At 43.9% G+C, this 14,747-nt stretch overlaps 1 protein-coding gene across 3 annotated transcripts in view; it reads left to right on the forward strand.

The window, feature by feature from the left end:
- The first annotated feature begins 541 nt into the window (after positions 1-541).
- Positions 542-14,747, forward strand: part of cdh11 (cadherin 11, type 2, OB-cadherin (osteoblast)) — a 238,661-nt gene continuing 224,455 nt past the window's right edge. For 2 of the 3 annotated variants that reach the window (XM_072595835.1, XM_072595836.1), the window contains exon 1: positions 543-1,029. The gene's annotated coding sequence lies outside the window, so the exon portion shown is untranslated. Of the gene's footprint in view, positions 1,030-14,747 lie in introns of all 3 variants that reach the window. The other variant, XM_072595837.1, reaches the window with a different exon arrangement.

The raw sequence follows: 14,747 nt of genomic DNA on the forward strand, positions 1-14,747 counted from the left end.
GTGAATCCGCACGGTGAGGGTTTCCACAGCCGGAGAGCATACTCCGACAAAGAATTATACAGACACGATGAAACAAATAAAAAGAAGCTTGCTATCAAAGTTCTGACAAAGTTGTCATTTCCTCCGTTGAGCTGTGACCATTCAGTGTTTCCCCCTCTCTATCTGGGAGAAATACTAACCGGGTCTGGGTTCGAACCGGGAGAGGGAGCGTTCAGAATTGGTGTCGTTGTTTCTGGGGCGAAAGCGATGCTTGTTTTTTGGGGCTGAACGTGAGTGGTGTGTAATTCTCCGAAACACAACTTGTCGCTTTCCTCTTGTTTAACCCACCCGCCTTGTCCCGAAGACTTTCACTTCCCCCAGCTCCTGAGCAGCTGTGGGTGTGAATTTACCAGGCTCTCCCTCCTGAATGTTTCTGAATGCAGACTCCCGGGGGGGGGAGGAGAGAGAGAAAGAGGTGGCGGGGGGGGGGGGGAGACTTCACTCGGTCTCATTGGTTGAGATTGTTGAACCCAATTTAAAAGCGTTGTCAAAGGCAGAGAGAAAGAGAGAGAGAGCAAGACCGCTTTCTGTATCTGCAGAGTCAGATCCAAATAGCAGGGTCTCCTGGTCATTGGGCTCGGTGTAAATTTCCCAGTCCATCTATAGATGTTAAACGCCGTTTGTCTGCCTCTGTGTGTGTGTGTGTGTGCTTATGTGGGAGGGGAACGTATGTGGACCTCCCTCTCTTGGATCTACCCTCATCATCCCTCTCCATCCCTCCCTCTCTCTAGTCCTGAGTATTGAAGTGCGGATCGGAGGCAGACACACAGCCGCTTTGCGTTGACGGTTCCTTGTGGCAAATTCTTTTGAAAAGCAACAGAAATTGCATCTCCTCTGTACGGCTGTGTGAACACATTCCAGCATATCACCACGCAAAGAGAGAGAGGGAGGGAGAGAGAGAGAGAAACATCCCGTGCAGTTAATGAGGATTTGCTAACTGCTTTTATACAATCAGTTGAAAACGAGTAACTGAGCTGATCTCTTTTTAAGGTAGGCTTTTTTTTTGAGAAATGTTTACAGACACGAATTGGTGCTGGTGTGCAGAAGATTTTGGAATGATTTGTTAATAGTGTAATCCATGTCTGTTTCGTTTTAAATTGAGACAAAAAGGCTAATCTGAATTTTGTGCTTGATTGAAAAATGATTCCTGTTGAATAACCGTAACATGAAAACCATTTCTGTTGTTTTCTTTTATATGTTTAGATATTGAAAGAGATGCGCGCACACACACACACACACACACACACAGGCAATTGCATCTCACCCTCGCTGTTCTGATGAATCTCACCGCTACGACAGTGGAATTTTTAACAGGCAGCCCAACAGCCTCAATCAGCTATAGCGGGACTGGGACTCTGCCTTCCTTATTCCCCCTCCACCCCCCACCCCGGTCTGCGCCGGGTGGTAGTGGGGGAGTGAAAATGTAGCCTGCAACATCAAATTGGTCCTATTTCCAAACGTTGTTTCTGGTTTGGAAGGTGTACAGTGCAGGATCTATGTAGCCAAGCCATGAAAGGGTTGATTGTGTAGTACATAATCGATCAGTTGTATTTTGGGGGGTGTGCGTGTGTGTGTGTGTGAGAGAGAGGGTTATGGGGTTGAATACTGTTTTGATTCGAAACGATTAATCGATTGCTATTGTCGACTGCAGTAGGGGCTAAGTTAGGAGTCTAATCACCAACCTCACTGGAATCATCGTGCCCTGGATTGCTAAGAAATTGTGAGGGGCTTTTAGTGCTGGTGGGTGAATTTTGTATTCAGAAAAACAAAATAGAGTTGGAGGGGAGATTGGTTTTCTTTTGTTGTTGGTTAAATGTCAAATTTAAGGTTGAGAAAAGTAATGAAGGTGATAAATTCAGCAGATAGATCAGACCAATTCACTGAGGAATTATGAATGGAAGGAATTTGAGAAAATGAAATGGCAAAAGGAGCAGATGTTTGAGGAACACATTTTTACCAGGGATACCGGTGTATGTTGGAGAGCCGAGAGATTGATGTGTGGGCGTGTGCCATTGAAAAAAAAGACATTGGAAAGTGCGAGATGCTGGGAATTTAAAAAAAAACCCAGAGGTGTAATTTTGTGAAATGTGATTGAGAAAGGTGGGAGATGCATTATTATTTTTGAGAGAAGTGTGACGAAGAGCGGAGAAAGGAACACAATGTGAAACCTGAGCTGGAAATTCACAGGCTGCAAGTTCTGAGGACTTGAGGAGCAAATAAAAACCAACACTGGCCCGTTGAAGATGTTATGGGGGGAAAACAAAGGGAGAGAGAGAGAGAGAGATGACCAATTAACAAATAACGTAGCGATGCATTAACTGGGAGTGCAGTTTAGCTCCGGACAGGGGATACTTAATATCATATAACTATTGTCTCCTGGAAGTCAACCTGCAAACTACATTCGCATCTGGCGCTTGTGACTGACCACATTTACCCGAAGACAGAGCTTTGATTGTGTTTGGGGAGTCCCTGTCAAATGGTACAAGACTCTATTGTGTTAGAAAATGAAACCGGTCCTCTCCCTGCCGTTACAAATACAGTGACAACATCATCTTGAGCTTCCACTCTGTGAACGGTTCCAAAATGTTAACACAAATGTTAGTGTTAGAATCAAGTTATAATACTTCAGCACAGATATCGTCAAATGTTCACCAACTCCCATCGCTTTTTGATAAAATACGTTGGGAAGCAAATGATTGCGGCGTTAAAACCAATTTTAAATAAACGGTTTGTAAGGTTAAAACAAAACCTCCCCTCCCAGCCACCTTCCAGTTCATTCAGCAGTGTTCTTCAGATTCCAAATCGGAGCAATGTTTTATTTTAAGGGCTTTAAGGAGCTTGGGGAGGTGTGTAGGGGCGTCCAATTGGGTAGAATGGGGTAGAATTCATAATGGGCCGAATGGTTCCGTTCAGTGCTGATGGATTCTGTGATACGGGATAGCACAGCAACAGTAAAAAAATAAACGACAGAAGATTAGCAGAAACCCACTGAGTAAGAGGTGTAAGGTCGTAGATGGACTTTGTCTTAAGTTTTTTAGACCTAATAATTTCAGTTATTAACGTAGGCGCCAGAGAATGCTGGCTTAAACACTTTTCATTGTTATTTTTGTAAACTGCCAAAAAAAACTGTTCTATTGAACATCCCCCTCCCCCTCCTCCTCCAGCCTCAGCGCCTCACTGTCTTGTTGGACAATGGGAGTGGGGGGAGTGAGATTGGTTGGTCCATTGCAAGATATACCTCACTCTGTGAAGGAGGTGTAGAAAGCAAAGGGCCGAGCACAGGATTTTATTTTGGGGGGGCTGGGGGAGAGTTGGACTGGAGGGGGAGTTGGGTTGGGGGGGGGGGGGGGGAGGGCGGAATGTCTGTGGAATCTGATGTCAAATTTCTTTTTCCATCTAGTGTCGGCAGCAGTCACTAGAGGGCACAGTGACTCTATGAGACACTCCATCCCCATTCTATTCTGCCAGCCGAGACTCTGAATTAGAGGCAGCAAGGTCGAGCACTCGGCTACATTTCCATGGGGTTAGGAGGATAGTTGGTGAGCGGGGTAGGAGCTCGGTTGCTTTCTCCAAGCCGGTCAGCTCCTTATTCTCGCCCCCACAGAGTGAGAAAGTGCAGAGTCGGAAACTGGGGAGAGTGAGAGGGAAGCCCATGGACTGTGTTAAATCTTTGTGGTATACAAGATATTGAGAGGCATGGATAGAGTCAATAGCCGGAGACTTTTTTTTTCCCCCCAGGGCAGGATTGACTGGCACGAGGGGTTATAGTTTTAAGATATTGGGAGAAAAGTATAGAGGAGAGGTCAGAGGTAGTTCTTTACACAGAGAGCTGTGAATGCATGGAATGTGTTGCCAGTGGTGGAAACAGAGTCATTGGGGACATTTAAGCGATTGCTGGACATGCACATGGATAACAGTGAGTTGAGGGGTACATAGGTTAGGTTATTTTATTTTACGTTAAGATTAATCCTTGGCACAACATCGTGGGCCAAAGGGCCTGTTCTGTGCTGTATTTTTCTATGTTCTCTGGGAAGAAAGTGAATGAGTCAAAAAAAAGAAAGGGATTCCTGTTACCAGATTGACAGCAAAAAAAATTACAAACAGTTCCTAAGCTTTTTGAGTTGCTATCCAAAAGCCTCCGAATGAGCTGCAGTAATTGTGTTTTTGAACTAAGATGTCTCCTGTTTAGTTTCACTCGCATGTCTGCTGCACCCACTGGACTGCGGTTTCACTAAACTATTTGTTTAACGAGTAACAGGCGACCATAAACTGGTTGGAAAAGTTTCTCGTCCTCCCTGTTCTGCCAGTAGTTTAAAAACAACACATCAGGAGGATTGAAAGCTCTATCAATGGGAGGGGTTGTCTCTCTCCGTGTGTGTGTGTGTGTGTGTGTGTGTGTGTGTGTGTTCAGCAACAATGACAATTGGGCTCAGGAATGAGATGATGCCTTCATTGTAGAATAAACCCAGAGTCAACATCAGGCATCACCTATTGAAGACAATAATTCACAGGAGAGAATCATCTCAGACATGCGATGACATGGAAAGTGGCTATTTGGCCCATCAAACCTGCACCAGCTTATTAAACAAGCATCAGTACGGAGTGCCAATCTCCTGCCTTTTCCCTCATATCCCTGCATAATATTTCTATCCAAATAACCATCCAATTCCCTCTTCAATATCTCAGTTGAACCTGCATCTACCACATTTCCAGGCAGTGCATTCCACACTCTAAATACTCACCTGGGTGAAGTTTTTCCTCACTTCACCTTTTCTTCTTTTGCAGATCGCTTTAAATCTATGTCCCTCTTGTTCTTGTCCCTTGTATGAGTAGGAACAGCTTCCCTCATCTACTCTGTCCAGCCTGATCCTGATTTTGAAAACCTGAATCAAGTCTCCTCGCAGCCTTCTTTTCTCCAAGGAGACCACTCCCCACTTCTTCAATTGATCTCATCGTTGAAGCTTTCATTCCTAGAACCATTCTTGTAAATCACTTCTGTCCTCTGTCTCAATACATTCACATATTTCTGATGATGTGGCACCCACCACTGTACACTATACTCAGCTAACGTCTAACAACTGTCTTATATACAAGATTCAACATCACTCCCTTGCTCTTGTACTCGATCCACTCGTAATGAAGCTAATGACACTGTTTGATTTATTTACTGCTGCTTGGAGATGGTGGGGAGTGCAGATGCTGGAAAGTCAGATTCGATAAAATGTGGAGCTGGAAAAATCACAGCAGGTCAGGCAGCATCAGAGGAGCAGGAGAGTCAACATTTTGGAATGCAGCCTCTACTATTTTATCACATTCATTGATCTGTGCCCATATCTACCCAGGTCCCTCTGCTTCTGCATCCCCTATTTTAATGTTGCCTTTCAATGTTCTTCTGATCAAAAGTCCATCACCTAACATTTTCCTGTGTTGAATTTCGTCTGCCACCTATCCACCCACTGCAGCAACTTGTTACAGCCTTCTGGAATTCTACACTGTCCTGCTCAGTTTCCCAAATTTTGTGTCAATTATGTTGAGTTAATTCAGTTGTGAAGTATATGGAAGTGCTATCACCTGCACATTTCTCTCCAAACCACTCACCATCCTTACTTGGAAATATATGACTGTGTTCTTTTACAGTCAGTGGGTCAAAATCCTCAAACACCTTTTCTAACAGTATTGTGCAGAACCATCTCTGTAATATTTCCTGCCGCAGTGAAGAACTGAGGTCCGTGTGTGGAAGACTGCAGCAGTTCAAGAAGGTAGCTCACTACCATCTATTCTGGGGCAATTAAGGATGGCTGGTAAATGCTGGCCCAGCCAGTGATGCCTCCATTCCACAAAGCCTCTGTCTGTTTTGTCTTGACTACAACCATCCCACTGCCGTGCTCCTTCCTCGTAGCTCCAAGTGCAGTTCTTCCCTAACTTGTTCCCACTGTGACTCTCGAGACTTTAAATAATCAGAACTCCACAGTGAGAACCGAAGTGGAGGGAAGTGGTTGATCCAAGAGATGTTGGATCAACCAAGGTCATGGTGGCCTCCAAGCTCAATACGCAGAATGTTCCTCTTGACCCCCATTTTGCAAAGGCCAGCCTTGGAGCTGCTTTCTGACCCAAAGACTTAATAATTTGTCTCTTGGATAAGATTCAACGACCTCACTACCTCAACCATCCTCCATTCCTCAACCACCCACCTCACCATCTGAGTGGCATCTTTATAAATTGATTCCTCCTCAACTGACTCATGCAATTAGAGGGAGTAATTTTCTGTCTTCACACTAGCAAAACTCTCCATAATGCAAAAACAAACATGAATTAAATTCTCCGCTCCAGTGGAAATTGGACCAGTGTTTCTGGAAGGATATTTAGTCACTTTGATGCCATTTGAGTTTCTGGTAGCTTGAGAAATATTTGTCAAGAAAACGTTATCCATCAGGACAGAGATGAGGATTGGAATAAATAATCAAAAGCTTAATTCGAATTGCTGTAAGAAAGGACTAAATGTTTGATTAAAGGGAACTTGAGCACAACTCAGATCCTTCTAACATAAAAGCAAAATACTGTCGATATTGGAAATAAAATTTGAATGTGCTACAGGCAAAACTCAGCAGGTCTGGCAGTAACTGTGGGGAGAGATACAGAAGCTTGAAAACAGGCATCAATAGGTCCAAGGACAGTTTCTTCCCCGCTATTATTAAACTGCTGAATGGACCTCTCTAACTTCAAATCTAATGTTGATCATGCTTTGTGCAGCTCCTGTGCTGCTGTAATTTTGTATACCTCACTCTGTCTGAGCACTCTATGATCTGTATGTCCTTTTTTTTTTGCCTGTCCTGCTTGCAAAACAAAGCTTTTCACTGCACTTAGAAACATGTGACTACAATGAATCAAATCAAAGGAACAAAGTTAACATTTCAAGTTGAGTATGACTCTGCTTCAGGAGAAATATTGGAACTCGGTGTTAACTCTGTTTCTCTTTCTGTGGATTGCTTTTCATTCACTCACAGGATGTGGGCCTTGCTGGCTGGATGAGCATTCGCTGGTAATTCCTAGTTGCAACCCACCATCACCTTCTCAAGGGTAATTAGGAATGCACAGTACATGCTGGTCCAGCCAGTGGTGCCCACATCCAAAGAATGAATAAATAAAAGCTACTGCCAGACCTGTTGAATTTCTCCGACAACTTCTGTTGTATTTAATCTCTTATCTTTTTCAAATTTAAGTTTAATTTTAAGGTGTATGGTAATAGTTTGTCATAGGAACTTGTCCCCTACTATAATTTGGAACATGATTTGGTTCATAACTCAATGGGTGGTTAGACAAACCAATAAGAGCATTGGAATGCAGGATTGAGAGAAATCATTGTAATTTGTGCCAAAGGACAAGAAAGTCTTGTACTATTTTTTACAACATACATGGGTCCCACCCTATTGTCAATCTCACATCCTCCTGTCCTGCACTATTTCCTGTACCCCAGGAGATTCAATACTGGCGTTCATGTGGCACTTGGGGATAATGCTGTGAGGAGAGGGTGATGTTGTGGTAATATCACAGGACAGGTAATCTAGAGACAGGAACAGGAATTGGATTTAAAAGCTCAGCAGGTCTGGCAGCTTCTCTGCGGGAACAGAAACAAAGGTAACGTTTACAGCCCAGTGACCCTTCTTTAGAAGTGCAATTCTCAACACAAGACGTCAACTTTACTTTCTCTCCACAGATGCTGCCAGACCTAGTGAGTTTCTCCAGCAGTTTCTGATTTCTGGCATCCGCAGTTGTAGAGTCATACAGCACAAAAACAGACCCTTCAGTCCAACACGTCCATACTGACCAGATATTCTAAATTAATCTAGTCCCATTTGCCAGCATTTTGCCCATATCCCTCTCCACCCTTCCGGTTCATATACCCATCTAGATACCTTTTAAATGTAATGTACCAGCCTCCACCCCTTCCTCTGGCAGCTCATTCCATACACACACCACCCTCTGTATGAAAAGGTTGCCTTTCAGATCCCTTTTATATTTTTCCTTCTCACCCTAAACCTATACCCTCTAGTTTGGAACCTCAGGGAAAAGACCTTGTCTATTTACCCTATCCATGCCCCTCACGATTTGATAAACCTCAGCCTCCGATGCTCCAGGGAAAACAGCCCCAGCCTGTTCAGCCTCTCCCGATAGCTCAAACCCTCCAACACTGGCAACATCCTTGAAGATCTTTTCTGAACCCCTTCAAGTTTCACAACATCCCTCCTACAGCAGGGAGACTGGAAGTGAATGCAGCTGTTTGTTTCATTTTAGCAAATTAGGGGCTAATTTCAAGTTAATAAAATCTGGAATTGAAAGCTAATCTCAGTAATAATGTTCATGAAACTATTTTTATAAAAAAAAGCTGACCTGGTTGAGTCATCTGTTGTCTTTCCCTGCTCTGACCTACGTGTGATTTCAGACCTGCAGCAATACGATTGTTATTGTCTGCTTTTTGAAATGGCTGAACAAGTGACTCAGTTCAAGTGCAGTTAAAGATAGGCAAGAAAGGATTGACCTTCCCAGTGATGCCCATATCCCATGGAAGAATAAAGATAAAAGTCATAGGCTTTTATAGGCAAGGTCATGTCAGAGACTAGGCCAACATCTTGTGGTTCTGGTACAAAACTGGTAATTCACAGGTTCTAAGTTCAAACCATAGAATTCCTGTAGTGTAAGAAGAGGCCATTCAGCCCATCAAGTCTGCAGCAACCCTCTGAAAAGCATCCCACCCGCTCTCCATAACCCCACAGTTTAGTATGGCCAATCCACCTGACCTGCACATCTTTGGACTGTGGGAGGAAACCCACACAGACACTGGGAGAATGTGCAAACTCCGCACAGGCAGTCGTCCGAGGCTGGAATCGAACCTAAATCCCTATCATTATGCAGCAATAATGCCACCCTAAACTGTGCCACCATGAAGCCTGTTCTTGGAATTGTGAAATGGAATTGACTGGTTTGGCTGGTACACAAGGTGATTGAAAGATGCTGGACAGATTTTTAAACTCAATAGATTTACTGACAAAATAGCTGGTCTGGCTGGGACTTAGTCCACGTTTATATGTTTAATGCAATTAATACAATTTGAAGTGAACTTAGCAAAGGATCAATGATTTTGAAATAATAGCAGAAATTGCTGGAAAAGTTCAGCAGGCCTGTGGAGACAAATCAGACCGAACACATTTTTGCTTTGGATTTCCAGCTACTGCAGTTCTTCTGTTTTTTTTTTCAGTGATTTTGAGTTTGATGTGCAAGTAAACGCTCCCAGGGCAGCACTGACATAGTGGCTATGACATTGCAGCACTATCTTCTAGATAAGAAATTAAAAACAAAGCTCTGTCAGCTTTTTGGGAGAAGGTAAATAGAACTAATTTGGAAAAACTGCAGAGAGATTTCCCTGATGCAACATGCATCTCTCAACCAAGCACCACGAAAAGCAGATGAACATTGAGTTGGATGATAATTCAGTTTGATTCTACACTGACTATTCTGAAGGGCTATCCGGTCAGTCCCATTTCTCTTTTGGAGTTTTGACCTGTTAATCCAATTCCCTTGTGAATATGACGATTGCTACCCTTTCAAGCAGAATATTCCTGATCTGAACTAACAATCCTGTTTCATCTGGTACATTTTTGCCCGTAATTTAAATCTGTGTCCTCTCATTATGAGTGTTTCAGCAGTTAGAATCAGTGTGTTTTAAACACTCTGGACCATGCATGGCCATAAACACCTCTCCTAGTTTACAGTCTCAAACTCTCCAGTCTGTCTGTTACTACTGGAATGCTTCATCCCTAGAAAAATTTTAGTAAATCTCTCATGCCCCTCTCCAAAGACTTCATGTCCTCCCTGAAGTGTGGTTCCCAGAACTGGGTACAATATTCCACTGGGGGTTAAGGAGATTATTTATCTTAATTATTTTGGCTTTTCTCCTTTCTGCTTCCATATAAAGAACCCAGAATCTTGTACATTTTATCACTAGCTTTGTGAACTGGTCTTCACTTGTTCAGGACATATGCACAAAAACACTCTCTTGGTCCTAATTCTTGTGTCTCCTTAACAGTTTTGCCATTTAACTTGCATTTCTTCTCATGGTCATGATTGTTGTCTTTGTGAGCTTCCTGTATGTTTTCAGCATTACAGCACTGACTGTACGTTAAAAACCGATTCAATCCAGGTGCACTGAGGTTATGAAAGGCAGCAGTTATCAATAAATTGGCAGTGAACGTGGTGGTGGGGCCTATCAGTGGTTGGTTTTGCCTAAAGGCTGTGCAGGTACTGGAGAATGGTCCAGCACATTGCAACCTCATGTTGACCAGACTAAGACTCCGCGACAAGGGCATAAAAATCACAACAACTTAACTTTTCTTGGCATCTGCTCAGTTTTCTGAAGCCGAGCCTTTTCCAAGATTCTTTAGCCTTTGAAAAGTATGTTCAGGCCCTCTGACAGATTGCCCCAGCTTTGTGTTGGAGACAGCAAGGACTGCAGATGCTGGAAGTCAGAGTCAATAGATGTGAGGCTGGAAGAGCACAGCAGATCAGACAGCATCCGAGGAGCAGGAAAGTCAACGTTTTAGGTCAAAGCCCTTCGTCAGGACTGGGGAGGAAGAGGGGAGCCCAGAAGAAAATAGAGGATGGGAAATGGGGCTGGGGCAAGACTATGTGGGACGGTGATAGGTGGATGCTGGTAACGGGCTATTGTGATTGGTCAGTGGGAAGGGTGGGGCGAATTGGGGAGTAGGAAGATGGTCAAGTCAGGGAGGTGAGGAGGAGGGGGAGAGCTGGACATGAGATAGGGCTGGGGGTAGAGGGACTTTTAAGCTGGTGAAGTCAATGTTGAGGCCACTGGGCTGTAAGCTCCCCAGGGGAAATATCAGGTGTTATTCCTCCAGTTTGGCCCCTATGGGCTTCCTATAGAAGGGAGACCATTACTGCACACAGTATTCCAAAAATGGCATAACCAATGTCCAGCACAGCTGCAACATGACCTCTCAACTCCTGTACTCAATGCATTGACCTATAAAGGAAAGTGTATCAACACCTTCTTCACTATCCTATCTACCTGTGACACTACTTTCAAGGAAATATGAACCTGCACTCCAAGGTTTTTGTTCAGCAACACTCCCTAGGACTTTACCATTAAGTGTATAAGTCCTGCCCTGATTTGCCTTTCTAAACTGTAGCACCTCACAATTATCTAAATTAAACTCCATCTGCAATTCCTCATCCCATTGGCCCATCTGAATCAAGGTACCATTGTACCCTGAGGGGTAACCTTCTTCACTATCCATTACACCTCCAATTTTTACCAATTTTTTAAAAAGCGAGATTGAGGACATTTAAAGGGAGATTTTGAAGGAGAGAGGCTAAAATCTGAACAAGAACCATGAACAGGTTTGGCTAATAAAGTCACCAGGAGAAAATGTTAAGTAATTCCTGATGGGAAAAGGATCAAGGGAACAAGAGATGAATAAAGTCAGCCCGGAAATGGCATGTCAGGATATAGGAGGGAAGCTTGAGAAAGATATGAGTTCAGGACTAGGGCAGGGGGGTGGGGAAAGCAATAAAAAAAATTTGGACAATACGGTGGCTCAGTGGTTAGCAATGCTGCCTCACAGCACCAGGGACCCTAGTTCAATTCCAGCCTTGGGTGACTGTCTATGTAGAGTTTGCTCATTCTGCCCATGGTTAGGTGGGTTAGGCATGGTAAAAAAAACACCCATGTGGACTTATGGGGATTGGGTGGGAAGCTCTTTGTAGAGTTGGTGTGGACTGTCTGTGTGGAGTTTGCACATTCTCCCTGTGTCTGTATGGGTTTCTTCAGGGTGCTCCGGTTTTCTCCCACAATCACAAAGATGATCAGGTCAGTGAATTGACTGTGCTAAATTGCCCATCGTGTTCATGGATGTGTAGGTTAGGTGCATTAGTCAGGGGTAAGTGTAGAATAATAGGGTAGGGGGAATGGGTCTGGGTCGGTTACTCTTCGGAGGGTCAGTGTGGACTTGTTGGGCCGAATGGCCTGTTTCCATATTGTAGAGATTCACTGGGCTGAATGGCCTCTTTCTGCACTGTAAGGATTCTATAATGGGTGGAAAGGAGGGGTGTGGCAGAGGCAGCTGATTGGATGGTTCCTGTCTGCATGACTGACAGGTGCTCATAAGCTCCTAGATTTTGTAGATGGGTTGGGGGAAATAGAGGGGTTTGCAAAGACATTGTGTAAGAGAGTAAAGAAGCTGGGATTATCTTCCATCTTCCAGGAATAATGGGAAGCTTTAGCAGATGACTGCAGGATCAGATACCGTTCAGTCAGAGGTGATGGTGAACGATTAAACTTGCTGTTCTACATATCCTTTCAAATCTTATGTGACTCCATTCGAGCTCATGTTCTGCAGTGGTAGTGTCCCTACCCCTGGACCAAGAGGCCTTGTTTCAAGTCCAACCTGTTCCAGAGGCATGTAATAAAATCTCTGAACAGGTTGAGTTGAAAAATAGGATAATGAAAACTGAATGGGACTCCATTCGGACTCTTGTGATACAGTGGTAGCATTCCTACCTTTGAGGCAGAAGGGTAGGGTTCAAGTACTATCTGTTTCAGAGGTGTGTCGTAACATCTCTGAGCAGATTGATTAGAAAATAGGATTTAAAAAATATGTGTATCCATGTCAAATTTTGTTTGGTGGCAGTGTTGCCCTGGAACTTGTAGCTATTGTAACAATGCTCTAGAAAGGCAGATTGTTATTCCTGTCTGCTTTGTTCATTCCCTGTTTGTGTGTGAGATCCAACACTTTCTAAAAAAAAGTCCATCAGATACAAACTGTTCTGTAGCACTGACCTGTTTCACCCTCTGGGCTAGCTGGAGTGCCAGGGATATCTGAATCAATCACAGGAGACCCAAGGTTTGGAAGCTGCTTTGGTAATGTTGTTGGCTGTTGTACCCACACTCCTGCTACCTCTTGGCTTCATACACCAGTGAACATGTAAAATAAATGACTAACAAGGGTGACACCAGAGACATTCTAACTATCAGGGAGAACTGAATAGTCTTGGTTCCCAGAAAGAGAAGGATGAAGGGCAGCCTGATAGACATTATTGATTAGATTAGATTAGATTCCCTATGGTGTGGAAGCAGGCCCTTCGGCCCAACAAGTCCACACCGACCCTCCAAAGAGTAACCCACCCAATCCCATTTCTCTCTGACTAAGGCACCTAACAATATGGGCAATTTACCTGACCTGCACAGCTTTGGACTGTGGGAGGAAACCAGAGCACCCGGAGGAAGCCCACACAGACACTGGGAGAATGTGCAAACTCCACACACAGTTGTCAAGGCTGGAATCAAACCTGGGACATGGTGCTATGAGGCAGCAGTGCTAACCACTGAGCCACCGTGCCACCCCAGGGTATTCATCGAGGGTAAATATCGAGAGAAGGTATTTGGGAGTGAGCAAAACTGGGGATTATTATTGGTATGACATAGCCATGAATACAGGTTGAATTAAAATCAGGAGAAACTTCCTTATCTCGAGACTGGGGGGAGTGTGGAACTTATTCAAAGGGTACAGTTAAAATGAATAGAATAAGATGTAGGAGCAGAAATAGACCATTGCGTCCATTGATTCACCATTTAATATCATGGCCTTCTGCTCTACCTTTTCCCCATAATCTTGATTCCCTGGTTGATTGAAAAATGAGTCTATCTCAGCATAGAATATACTTTATGATCCCATCTCAACAACCCTCTGCAGTAAGGAATTTGCAGATTCATTACCTCCTGAGAGAAGACATTCCTCCTCACCTCTGTCTTGAATGTGCGATCCTTACCATGACATTATGCCCTCTGTTCCCGGACTCTTGCACAAGTGAAACAACCCTCTCCCATCAACTCCGTCAAGTCTCCAAAGAATGTACTCCGCTCATTTTTCTAAACTCTAATGGGGCTAAATCTAGAAAAGCACAGCAGGTCAGGCAGCATCTGAGGACCAGGAGAATCGATGTTTTGGGCAAAAGCCCTTCATCAAGAATGAGGGACCTCATTCCTGATGAAGGACTCATGCTCAAAACATCAATTCTCCTGCTCCTTGGATGCTGTCTGAACTGCTGTGCTTTTCCAGCACCACGCTGTCCAGCATCTGCAGTCTTCACTTCCCCCTGAGGCCAAATTGATTCAACGTCTGCTCGTTAGACATTTTTAATATCAGCTGAGTGAAACTTCTCTGGATTTTGTTTTGTTCACTCACAGGATGTGACCGCCGCTGGCTGGACCAACACTTACTGCCCATTCCTAATTGCCCAGAGGCACTTAAGAGACAGCCACATTGCTGGGGGTTCGGAGTTATACATAGCACAGTAGTGTTCTAAAACAATATCAATAAACCAGGTTTATGATCATTATCAGACCTTGAATTCCTGATGTTTATTGAATTCAAATTCCACCATCTGCTGTGATGGGATTTGAACCAAGGCCCCCTGCATGTTACCTAGGTGAGTGGATTAATCACTCAGTGATAATGCCATTGAGACATTACCTCCTACTGGGGCTGCCTCTAATACCTGAGTATCCTTCCTGAGATAAAGCTATCACAGTATTCCAGCTGACAAGTGCCCGATATCGTTTCAGCAAGATTTCCCTATTTTTCAACTCCATTTCTTTTGAAATAAAGGCCAACATTCCATTTGCTTTCCCCATTACT

This window comes from Chiloscyllium punctatum, chromosome 26 (assembly GCF_047496795.1).
Source record: "Chiloscyllium punctatum isolate Juve2018m chromosome 26, sChiPun1.3, whole genome shotgun sequence".
Classification (NCBI taxonomy): Eukaryota; Metazoa; Chordata; class Chondrichthyes; order Orectolobiformes; family Hemiscylliidae; genus Chiloscyllium; species Chiloscyllium punctatum.